Raw genomic sequence first — 11,833 nt, 5'->3', positions numbered from 1 at the left:
CATTCACACTTTCACATGTGCTGCTGATGTGATTAGTCAATTAATCAGGATAAAAAAACATAGAAATTCGTTTTTTTGTGAAAAGTTCATTTTTTGACCAATGAAGCTTTTTAGCAATTATTTAAAATGCATCTGATCACTCTACACAAAAAATGTGAATGAACACCACAACAGCTTAAGAAGCAAACTGTGCACAACACAAAATTTATGCCACTGCCAAAACTTTTCGCACATATATATATATATATATATATATATATATATATATTATTAGAACAATAGTACTTTCACCAGCTAAAAATCGTTTTAAGTCAGTTATTTCTATATTTTGCTGTAGTATGTCAGTAGGAAATATGAGTTTCCATTTTCAGACATTCATTTTGCCATTAATTGTAATAATCTAGTGAGATTTTTGTCTGACAACAGCCAGTGCTCCACACAGAGATCTGATGTCATCATCTGGTGAAAATGCTAGTGTTCCAATCATTTTGGCCACCACAAACACCACATATATTATCAGGGCCAGATTTACACAGGCATTTTAGGCACATGCCTATGCTCACTCGTCCAAGTGCAATGAAGATTTTTTTTCTTCTATGGGCTACCTACAACAGTAAAAGAACCAAAACCCCAAATGACATTGAGCAAATAAATATAACAAACAATAGGATAAAAAAGACAAACTATTTCCATGTTTTCCACCTTTTTATGTACGGAAATCACATTTTCCTTCTACAGCACAAAGTACAGACACACACCTGTGCACACACATGGAGACGTGCACAGGAAATCGTCAGCGCTACCCCACAAATTTAACAACAATATAGTTTTGCAGCTAAAAAGCTACATGACATTTCTCAGTAGCGAGGTTCTTGAAGCAGTTCAACTTAAAGATTCGCTATTATTAGATACACTGCTGCTGAACACTGCTGAGAGATGCACAGACACAGGTAACACGCGCTTAATCTCTCTCTCTCTCTCTCTCGTAACTGCATATGACTGCGTTAGCATGCATATCAATGGCTCAAGCCTCCGTTATTTGCTCTAAAACTATGTTTTGGAATTAGCAACAGAAGGTTTGGATTGAGGTGTGTAAATTAGTTAAAAACACAAGTTTTTAGGATGGAAACATGACAAATGTCTTGAAATAAAATATCTGAACAATTTCATGAGGTGTGGTTGTGACTCCAGGCCGTTAAAATTATTAGAAACATTTTTATATTTCTCAAACGAATTAAGAACTACATTATCTGTAATGACTAAACGCAAGCTGAACGACTGTAACGGACACTGTAACACTGTAACGGCTTCCACTGATTAAAAAATATTTTTGTTTGCTGGGGTGGTAATATTATATATTAATATGGGAGGGGGGCCCAAAAATGTATTTTGCCTATGCCACGATAAGAGGTAAATCCGGCCCTGTATATTATACATATATTTCTAAATATATGCAGTTGCAAATAAAACAAGGATAACTGGAGTATGTTTTACAATAACATGCAACTTTCTAAAATACTATTTTCTACAGTACCTCAAAATTTCATGTTTAATTCAGTGTGGTACTTGATGTTTCTTTGTACTAAATTTACTAGCAATTTCTGAGTGAAAATTGTTTCTACACCATTTTTCCCCCCAGTGTACACTGATTTGGTGCTCAAAACATTTCTTCTTCTTATTATGATATGCATGGTTCCTTTCAGGATTTGATTGATCCTATTTAGCCTATTTCCTAAATCTTTTGTTACATTATAAATGTCTTTAAATTGAATGCATCCTTGCTATTATTCATTAAAAAAAAAGAATGACCTCAAAAATTTGAATAGTGCATATATTAAAATTATTATAATTATTACTGCTAATGATTCAGAGAAGGATATTGACTACTTCTTTTTATACAATTTCTAAAACCAACAGAGCAACTTCAATTATAAATGAATGCATCCTTGCTAAATAACTGTAAAAGAAAAAAACTGTGTGTGTGTGTAATTATTGTTGTTATTATTATTAATTATTATTACCAATGATCCAGAGGGGACGCTGAACTCGTTTTATACAACTTCTGAAATCAACAGACTTCAATAATATACAGTATAACCCTACTCATTTCCACCAGGGATGAGTTTAATCAAAACCAAAAAAGATGACTCCTTTTTGGCCTACAGTAATGAAGTGTTTTCTGGTATCTAACAGGCCTCTCACAGGAGTCTGCTGTGTCCTTACAGACACGCTCCTGGAGTGCGCCGGCTACAGGTGTGGTCCTCTCCTCCTCTATATCTCTTATTTCTCCCCTCTCATCTAATTCCCTTCAACCCTGACACACGCCGAACGCCTGCCATCTAACCCGCCACACACACCGTTCACACACAGGCATGCTTGAAGCGAAGCCGCACACATGCATGTCCTTACCCCTCGACCTTGACACACGCCAAACCGCCTAACTGATAGCAGTTAGCCACACCATTCCCCACATATATCCACCAGACCAACTCACACACACACACACAGACACTTCATCAAGCTGACATGCATTCCGACAGATGCAACCTTGTACGCAAACATTCCTCTAACATCTCCTCCATGCCTCACTATTGCTCCTCGCATTGCATAAATGACATAAAACTCCTTTACCTGACTTTTTATACAAAAAGTATTTAGACAGACAATGGTTTGAATTTCATTGCATTAGATACAAAAATATCAAAGAAATGATGCCAGAGCTATTCTCAGAACTATCCTTCTAAGCCATTTTGTTGCAGTGATTTGATTGGATGTGTGAAGTCAGATGACATGAACATGAAACAGTAATGTTTGACAGATCTAAATACTTTTTTTTGAAATACTCTTTTTGTGAAATGTTTTTCTTGAAAAGTGAATTTCTTTAAAATAATGGCCACTTGGTTGGATAAGTTCACATTTTTAAGTGCAGCTGAAGTGTCAACTGTCATCGGGTCAGTAATGTGACATTCCTGAAGTTATAAAAATGTGTTTCATACGTGGTTTGAATAAGTTCTTTGAAATAAGTATTTAGTTGTTTCTTTGAAAAATAACCAATTAAAAAAACTTTTGTCCTCCAGAATTCAGTGTGTAACCAACATGCAGGAGTTGTTATGTGAAAATATACATAAAAAAGGAAATTGTATCCCCCTTACACAAGGCCGTTACCCTCAGTAGGTTTAGTTTCTTTTTTAAATTATTATAAATTTAACGTTAAGGTCATTACACTCAAACATTAGTAAAAGTTCATTGCACTTAATAAAATATCTGAACAATTTCATGAGGTGTGGTTGTGACTCCAGGCCGTTAAAATTATTAGAAACATTTTTATATTTCTCAAACGAATTAAGAACTACATTATCTGTAATGACTAAACGCAAGCTGAACGACTGTAACGGACACTGTAACACTGTAACGGCTTCCACTGATTAAAAAATATTTTTGTTTGCTGGGGTGGTAATATTATATATTAATATGGGAGGGGGGCCCAAAAATGTATTTTGCCTATGCCACGATAAGAGGTAAATCCGGCCCTGTATATTATACATATATTTCTAAATATATGCAGTTGCAAATAAAACAAGGATAACTGGAGTATGTTTTACAATAACATGCAACTTTCTAAAATACTATTTTCTACAGTACCTCAAAATTTCATGTTTAATTCAGTGTGGTACTTGATGTTTCTTTGTACTAAATTTACTAGCAATTTCTGAGTGAAAATTGTTTCTACACCATTTTTCCCCCCAGTGTACACTGATTTGGTGCTCAAAACATTTCTTCTTATTATTATGATATGCATGGTTCCTTTCAGGATTTGATTGATCCTATTTAGCCTATTTCCTAAATCTTTTGTTACATTATAAATGTCTTTAAATTGAATGCATCCTTGCTATTATTCATTAAAAAAAAAGAATGACCTCAAAAATTTGAATAGTGCATATATTAAAATTATTATAATTATTACTGCTAATGATTCAGAGAAGGATATTGACTACTTCTTTTTATACAATTTCTAAAACCAACAGAGCAACTTCAATTATAAATGAATGCATCCTTGCTAAATAACTGTAAAAGAAAAAAACTGTGTGTGTGTGTAATTATTGTTGTTATTATTATTAATTATTATTACCAATGATCCAGAGGGGACGCTGAACTCGTTTTATACAACTTCTGAAATCAACAGACTTCAATAATATACAGTATAACCCTACTCATTTCCACCAGGGATGAGTTTAATCAAAACCAAAAAAGATGACTCCTTTTTGGCCTACAGTAATGAAGTGTTTTCTGGTATCTAACAGGCCTCTCACAGGAGTCTGCTGTGTCCTTACAGACACGCTCCTGGAGTGCGCCGGCTACAGGTGTGGTCCTCTCCTCCTCTATATCTCTTATTTCTCCCCTCTCATCTAATTCCCTTCAACCCTGACACACGCCGAACGCCTGCCATCTAACCCGCCACACACACCGTTCACACACAGGCATGCTTGAAGCGAAGCCGCACACATGCATGTCCTTACCCCTCGACCTTGACACACGCCAAACCGCCTAACTGATAGCAGTTAGCCACACCATTCCCCACATATATCCACCAGACCAACTCACACACACACACACAGACACTTCATCAAGCTGACATGCATTCCGACAGATGCAACCTTGTACGCAAACATTCCTCTAACATCTCCTCCATGCCTCACTATTGCTCCTCGCATTGCATAAATGACATAAAACTCCTTTACCTGACTTTTTATACAAAAAGTATTTAGACAGACAATGGTTTGAATTTCATTGCATTAGATACAAAAATATCAAAGAAATGATGCCAGAGCTATTCTCAGAACTATCCTTCTAAGCCATTTTGTTGCAGTGATTTGATTGGATGTGTGAAGTCAGATGACATGAACATGAAACAGTAATGTTTGACAGATCTAAATACTTTTTTTTGAAATACTCTTTTTGTGAAATGTTTTTCTTGAAAAGTGAATTTCTTTAAAATAATGGCCACTTGGTTGGATAAGTTCACATTTTTAAGTGCAGCTGAAGTGTCAACTGTCATCGGGTCAGTAATGTGACATTCCTTAAGTTATAAAAATGTGTTTCATACGTGGTTTGAATAAGTTCTGAAATAAGTATTTAGTTGTTTCTTTGAAAAATAACCAATTAAAAAAACTTTTGTCCTCCAGAATTCAGTGTGTAACCAACATGCAGGAGTTGTTATGTGAAAATATACATAAAAAAGGAAATTGTATCCCCCTTACACAAGGCCGTTACCCTCAGTAGGTTTAGTTTCTTTTTTAAATTATTATAAATTTAACGTTAAGGTCATTACACTCAAACATTAGTAAAAGTTCATTGCACTTAATAAAAATGTTATGTGAACTCAGAAACCGATTGCAGTAAACAGAACTCAAACTGCTTTGTTTTGTTGTAGAAGCACATATTTGTAGCTGGCAGGTAACTTTAAAAGAGTAGTGTCAAAGCGATTAAATTATTTTAATTTAGCTTTAAAGGGGTGGTTCATTTGTGATTTCACTTTTTTAAAGGGGTCATATGACGTTGCTAAAAAGAACATTATGTTGTGTATTTGGTGTAATGAAATGTGTTTATGCGGTTTAAGGTTCAAAAAACACATTATTGTCCACGTTCTGTACATTATTGTTTCTCCTCTATGCCCCACCTTTCTGAAACACGTTGATTTTTACAAAGCTCATTGGTCTGAAAAGCGAGGTGTGCCTTTATTGGCCAGCTATCCAGTGCATTGTGATTGGCTGAATACCTCAAGCGTGTGACGGAAATGTTACGCCCCTTACCGTATTGTGATGTCCTGTCTGGCCGGAGCGACGAGACAAAAACATTAAAACCCATTATAAACATGGCATTTGTTGCATCCAGTGGGGACAAAATGGCTGATTATAATGACTTATACTGTTTATTTACGTGTTGCGCTGCGTTGCGTAAACATAAAACCATGTCTGCATTTGTGATCGGAGAAACGACAAACAACAAGCCTACTCTACACTGCCCAAAACTCGTGTTTGAATCATCAGTGGCAAATTCTTTAAATATAAAAAGTGTACTTGCAGGCTGTGAGTCAGAAGCGCCAGACTGTCCTTCCCAAGATGGAACTGCCCCACTTTATAGAAACAGCCTTTGTGCACAGACCCATTGTAGACTACTCTGCAGGTTCAGGAAACAGTCCTCCATAAAATGCGTCACACAGCATCACACACTGCGGGCTGAGTGAGCGGAGGCCGGTGGGCTTGAGAAAGTAGCGTCTGGCGGGCTTGCGGCTTTTCTGTTATCAGTGTATAGCACTGTTTCATTACGGCTTTTATGTTGTGTTTACCCACATGCTCGTTCAGCTACAGGCATGCAAAACACAACTGTGTTTGATTTGACCAGTGCAGTAGAGGCATTGTTAGGTTTTGTAATGGGCTCATACTTTTGGCAAAAGATATTTGGCTACACTCATTCTATAATGACAAAAGTAACGGTGATATACAGTCAGTAGAGATGCTTGCAGATCTGCACTCTGTATTGAATTATTTTTTCTTTCGCAGACAGTAGTATCATTTGTTAAAATGATTATATGAAATAACTGGATATTTTGCGCGAGTATTAAGGGGTGTGGCGTTTTCGGACAATGTGCAGTAGGCACTTCAGCCAATGAAAATAAACTGGGCGAGCTATCCAATCTGAGCCCATTGCGTATTTCGGAGGGAGTGGTATCATAGAACCAGGAAGTAAACTGGCCGTTCAAAGGATGATGGAGATAGCGGAGTGGAATAAAGTTAAAATATATGAAAAATATGGCGTTTTTTTTTAAACGAAGCATTAAGACATGTTATTAAACTGCGCCCCATAAACACAATCAAGCCTAGAAAAAAAACAGTGAACCACGCCTTTAATTAACGGTTAAGTTTGATCAACAAATCAATACAATTGTATTTTAAGTAATATACTTTTGGTAAACTTAAATGAAATGCATTTACAGTAAAAAAAAGCCATCAAAATAAGGTACAATATACAGTATTAATTTGAAGAAGTTTTCTGTATTGATTTTTTTCTACAGATGTTTTACTTGTATTTTGAATTTTGCACTTCATTGCATTGTATTTCAATTTCAGAAAATTACCAGTACTTTGTGTTTGTGTGTGTGTGTGTACAGTGTATTGGTTTCTAAACCTAAATTGAGGCAATCTGTTTTGATAATAATCAGTTATCATAACTCTTTGGGTTTTACTTTTGTACTTGATTTTGAAAATAATATTTAAGATGTGAAAATAATACTTAAGATGACTTTTTACTTCATAATTTCACCACTTTATATTTATACAGTGAAAATAAAATATACATACACTACTGTTCAACTGTACTTTTTTTGAATGAAGTTAATACTTTATTCAGCAAAGATGTATTATTTAGATATGAAAGTGACAGTAAAGACTTTGATATTGTTCCAAATTATTTCTATTTCAAATAAATAATCTACTCGCATCAAAGAGTCCTGAATATATAACTGAATATATTTACAGTTAGGTCCATATATATTTGGACACTGACACAATTTTTATAATTTTGGGTCTTTATGCCACCAGAATAGAATTCAAATGAAACAATCAAGATGAAATTGAAGTGCAGACTTTAAGCTTTAATTCAAGGGGTTGAACAAAAATATAATATAAAATGCTTAAGAAATACAACCATTTTTATACACAGACCCCCTTTTTTAGGGGCTCAAATGTAATTGGACGAATACATATAATCATAAATAAAATGTTAATTTTTAATATTTTGTTGAGAATCCTTTGCTGGCAATGACTGCCTTAAGTCTGGAACTCATGGACATCTGGGTTACCTCTCTTGTGATGCTTTGCCAGGCCTTTACTGCAGCTGACTTCAGTTGTTGCTTGTGTGTGGGTCTTCCTGCCTTTAGTTTTGTCTTCAGCAAGCCCATATTCCATAATCATGCACTTTAAGCCCATATTCATTAGATAACTGTAACTTGAATATGTTTTGGTCGGCAGCTAAAATAATACTAATATAATAAAATAATAAAAATTGTGCCTGTGTCCAAATATATACGGACCTAATTGTACATATCATGGTTTCCACAAAAATATTATTACAAATATGATGACAATAATAAGAAATGCAGTAATCAACATATTAGAATGATTTCTGAAGGATCATTTGACACTGAAGACTGGAGTAATGATGCTGAAAATTCAGCTTTGAATCACAGGAATAAATTACATTTTAAAATATATTAACATAGAAAACAAATATTTTAAATTATTATATTAAAGTATTATTTTAACATTTTAAAACACAGCCTTGGTGAGCATAAGAGATTTCTTTTGAAAACACAAAATGGACTAACCCCAACCCTTCAAATATATTCAAATATACGAATAAATGTTTCAAAAATTTAGTTTTTACTAGATTTCAGAAAAAAAAACTCTTTTCATCATCTCCTGTATATGTTTTACTTTAAAAGACTAAGTTTTTCTGCTCTGAAGCATTAGCACTGGAGCTTTGAAATCATGCAGATACTCAAATCAAAGCAAAGGCCGCTTTTTTTTCTAATAATAATTTTGTGTTATGACAGATAAGGACCAGTGCAGGAACAGCTGTGGCTGAGACCCCTGCGACCTGTAGCTCCCACCACAAGCTGAACCCACTAAACCTGTTCAAACTCGGTTTCAAGAGCGTTTCATCTGCTTTAGGAGCACTCTGCTCTCATGCCGATGTTTCTAAAGCTGACAACACACACAAAAAAGAGATGAATGGTGAATGTATTGCAAATTATTCGGTAAAAGTACTTTAAGTTTTGCATAGTGTGACCTTGAGCGTGAAAACATAAGATAAAATACACTTAATTGCACTTAATTAAAGTCTATACTCAGCCACTCCCTTCCACACAGTTTACACACTACACGATTACACCTGCACGTGCTCCATTACACACACTTGACAGTACAGTAATGCATTATATATATTATGAATGCTATACGCTGCATAGGAGCCAGAATTGGGAACTGAGAGCCTCAGCCTTGAGGAAGGGTGTAGTTGTGAAGGCCAGATATGAGAGAGGCTCATCTACAAAGCAGATGAGGAGGGAGACGAGGAAGAGGGATGGCGTTTGGCCGTAGCTTGTCGATTGGCCTTGAGAAACAAGTTACATGCCCTGCACCCCCGACCACGAACACAACTGTGATGCAAAAGCTGACAACCAAGAATTAGACCCATGATAACCCAAACAGGACATGGTCAGAGAGGTCAGAAGTGAAAAACTCTCTTCTTCTTCTGCTCTTACTGTCCTTGTCAAAGTTAGAAGATGCAGAGATTGATACTCCTAACCCTGTAAAAGACTGACATGTGAAATAACAGTCAGTTTATTGAACCTTAAAGTAGTAAGTAAAAAAAATAAATCTAAAATAAAGATTGCATGTGTGTTTTTTGATGATTGATGATCAGGCTGTTATGACTCATATAGTATGATATATGGTGCTCATAGTCGAGAAGAATGTCATGAAAGTCATGAATTGTTTTATTCAGAGGTCCAAACTGAACAGAAATATGCAATTTGGTGCAGTTGCTGATATTTTATGACTAAAAATAAAACAGATTAAAGCGCTGTAGTTTTTATTATGAGTGCAAAACACACTGTATAATGCAATGCAATGCAATGATGATTGAGAGATGAGCGAATAAACATTCCTCAAAAGCCTGATGATCATATTTGATACTCACATTTGTATTGATAATGATGTATGGATAATCCAGTAAACCTACGTTGATTTTGTGCAGTATTGTAGTATTCATCTTGAAATGTTACTAACAATATAAAATATACTCTTATGTTTACTTCATAAAAGCCAGTAAAGATTAACAGGACCTGAAGGTGGATGTTTTACAATTATACTAAAAGGCCTATTACTCGCTAAAAAGGGCATTAAGTATCAATCAGATGACAGATTGTATGTGATCATTTTGATAATTTAGAGGCCTTAGAAATTAGCACATCAAATATGATAGGGTTATATAGGGTTATAAAACAATTAGTTCCATGCCTCGATTCTGATTGGTCAACAGCTGTGTTTTATTCATGATACAGCACATGAAATGTTACTAACAATATAAAATATACTCTTATGTTTACTTCATAAAAGCCAGTAAAGATTAGCAGGACCTGAAGGTGGATGTTTTACAATTATACTAAAAGGCCTATTACTCGCTAAAAAGGGCATTAAGGATCAATCAGATGACAGATTGTATGTGATAATTTTGATAATTTAGAGGCCTTAGAAATTAGCACATCAAATATGATAGGGTTATATAGGGTTATAAAACAATTAGTTCCATGCCTCGATTCTGATTGGTCAACAGCTGTGTTTTATTCATGATACAGCACAGCTATGACCGCTTCACCCAAAGGTTCTGTGTATCACTGAGCAACACCCTTAGCAACCACCCTTAGCAACATAAACAATCAATAATATAGCATCAAAACTGTTTCATTTATTATGTATTTCGGCAGAATTAACTGTTTGTTATTTATTTTATGAAGTATGAATGACCCCTGCTGGCGTTATGTTGCATCTTTCATCTTTAATTTTGAGACCCCGCCCTTCCCCCATCTAATAAACACTTCTCATGCAGAGATGTGTTGATGTGTGTGCATGTCTGTGTGGAAGCCCACAGTTCCCTTTCAAGGGAACTTCGAACTGCGTCCTCTAGGGGTCGCTATGGGGAACGCCTTGTCATGACCCGTGTCTGAAGCATACATTGAAAAACACCAACAACACGTTAGCCAGTGACAGCCCATAACACCACTACCGTTGCGATTATAGTATAAATAGGCACCGGAAGAACATGTCATTCACTTCTTCGTCTTCACTGACCGTTTTGTTTGAAGCATGCATTTCCGTGGTAAGAGCGATCTATATTCCTATCGTTATGGCGAGCACTAGCAAAGTATCGTTATTTGACACCTGATGACACACACGATCTCTGCGTTGTTTGTTTGGGCAAAGAGCACGCACGCAATGTCCTTGAGGGGGCATTCCGCGTTCATTGTGAGAGTATTTGAATGAAAAGCTCCGCTCTCGTTTGTCTCTCTTTTCGAGTAAAGGTGGGCAGCCATCTGCTTCCCGCGGCTCAGGACCCACCGCTGCTGAGGCACGGAGGAGGATGGGCTCGTGGGGATCGCAGGTGGATCCGGCTGATGAGTTTAAAAAGGGGTTTTCCCTCTCGCGCTCGTCGGCTGTGGACGAGAGTAAGCTGCTGGAGGATGATGTTATTTCTTTAACATCGTTTGATCCGGGGGCTGGTGCTCTGCTGGGTTTGGCCTGGTAAGAGCAGGAGATGTCTGAGGACGGCAAAGAAGCTGAGGCTGAGCCTTCCCAATCCTCGTGCTCTGTGTATGGTGAGTTTTGAGCGTTATCTTTCTTACGCATTCATCGATTCTAGCATGCGAGTTATGCCAACATCGAGGCAATGCGTAGAAACGACTATGAGAGGATGCCCCTGTAAAAAAGGCGACTGGCTAGCTATCTTTCTATGGGTGAGACGTCCTCTCTTAAAACTCCCTCCTTGCCATCTCGCTTAGATGGCAGGGCATACGCAGCAGCAGGTCAGACTGTTGCTTCGTTGCGCACGATGTGGTGCTCCAGGCATATTAGGCTGACCTACTGGAAGACCTGAATAAAGGCCTGATGAGGTAGCTGAGTTTCGCCGCACCACAGATCTCACTCTCTGTGCTACTAAGCATGGCAGCTATAATAGCTATTGAGAGACATCTGTGGGTGAACCTGGCAGATATCAGGAT

The sequence above is a fragment of the Sinocyclocheilus grahami genome, unplaced genomic scaffold (genome assembly GCF_001515645.1).
Source record: "Sinocyclocheilus grahami isolate Dianchi unplaced genomic scaffold, SAMN03320097.WGS_v1.1 scaffold1403.1, whole genome shotgun sequence".
NCBI lineage: Eukaryota > Metazoa > Chordata > Actinopteri > Cypriniformes > Cyprinidae > Sinocyclocheilus > Sinocyclocheilus grahami.
Note: the sequence above shows the minus strand (reverse complement) of the source record.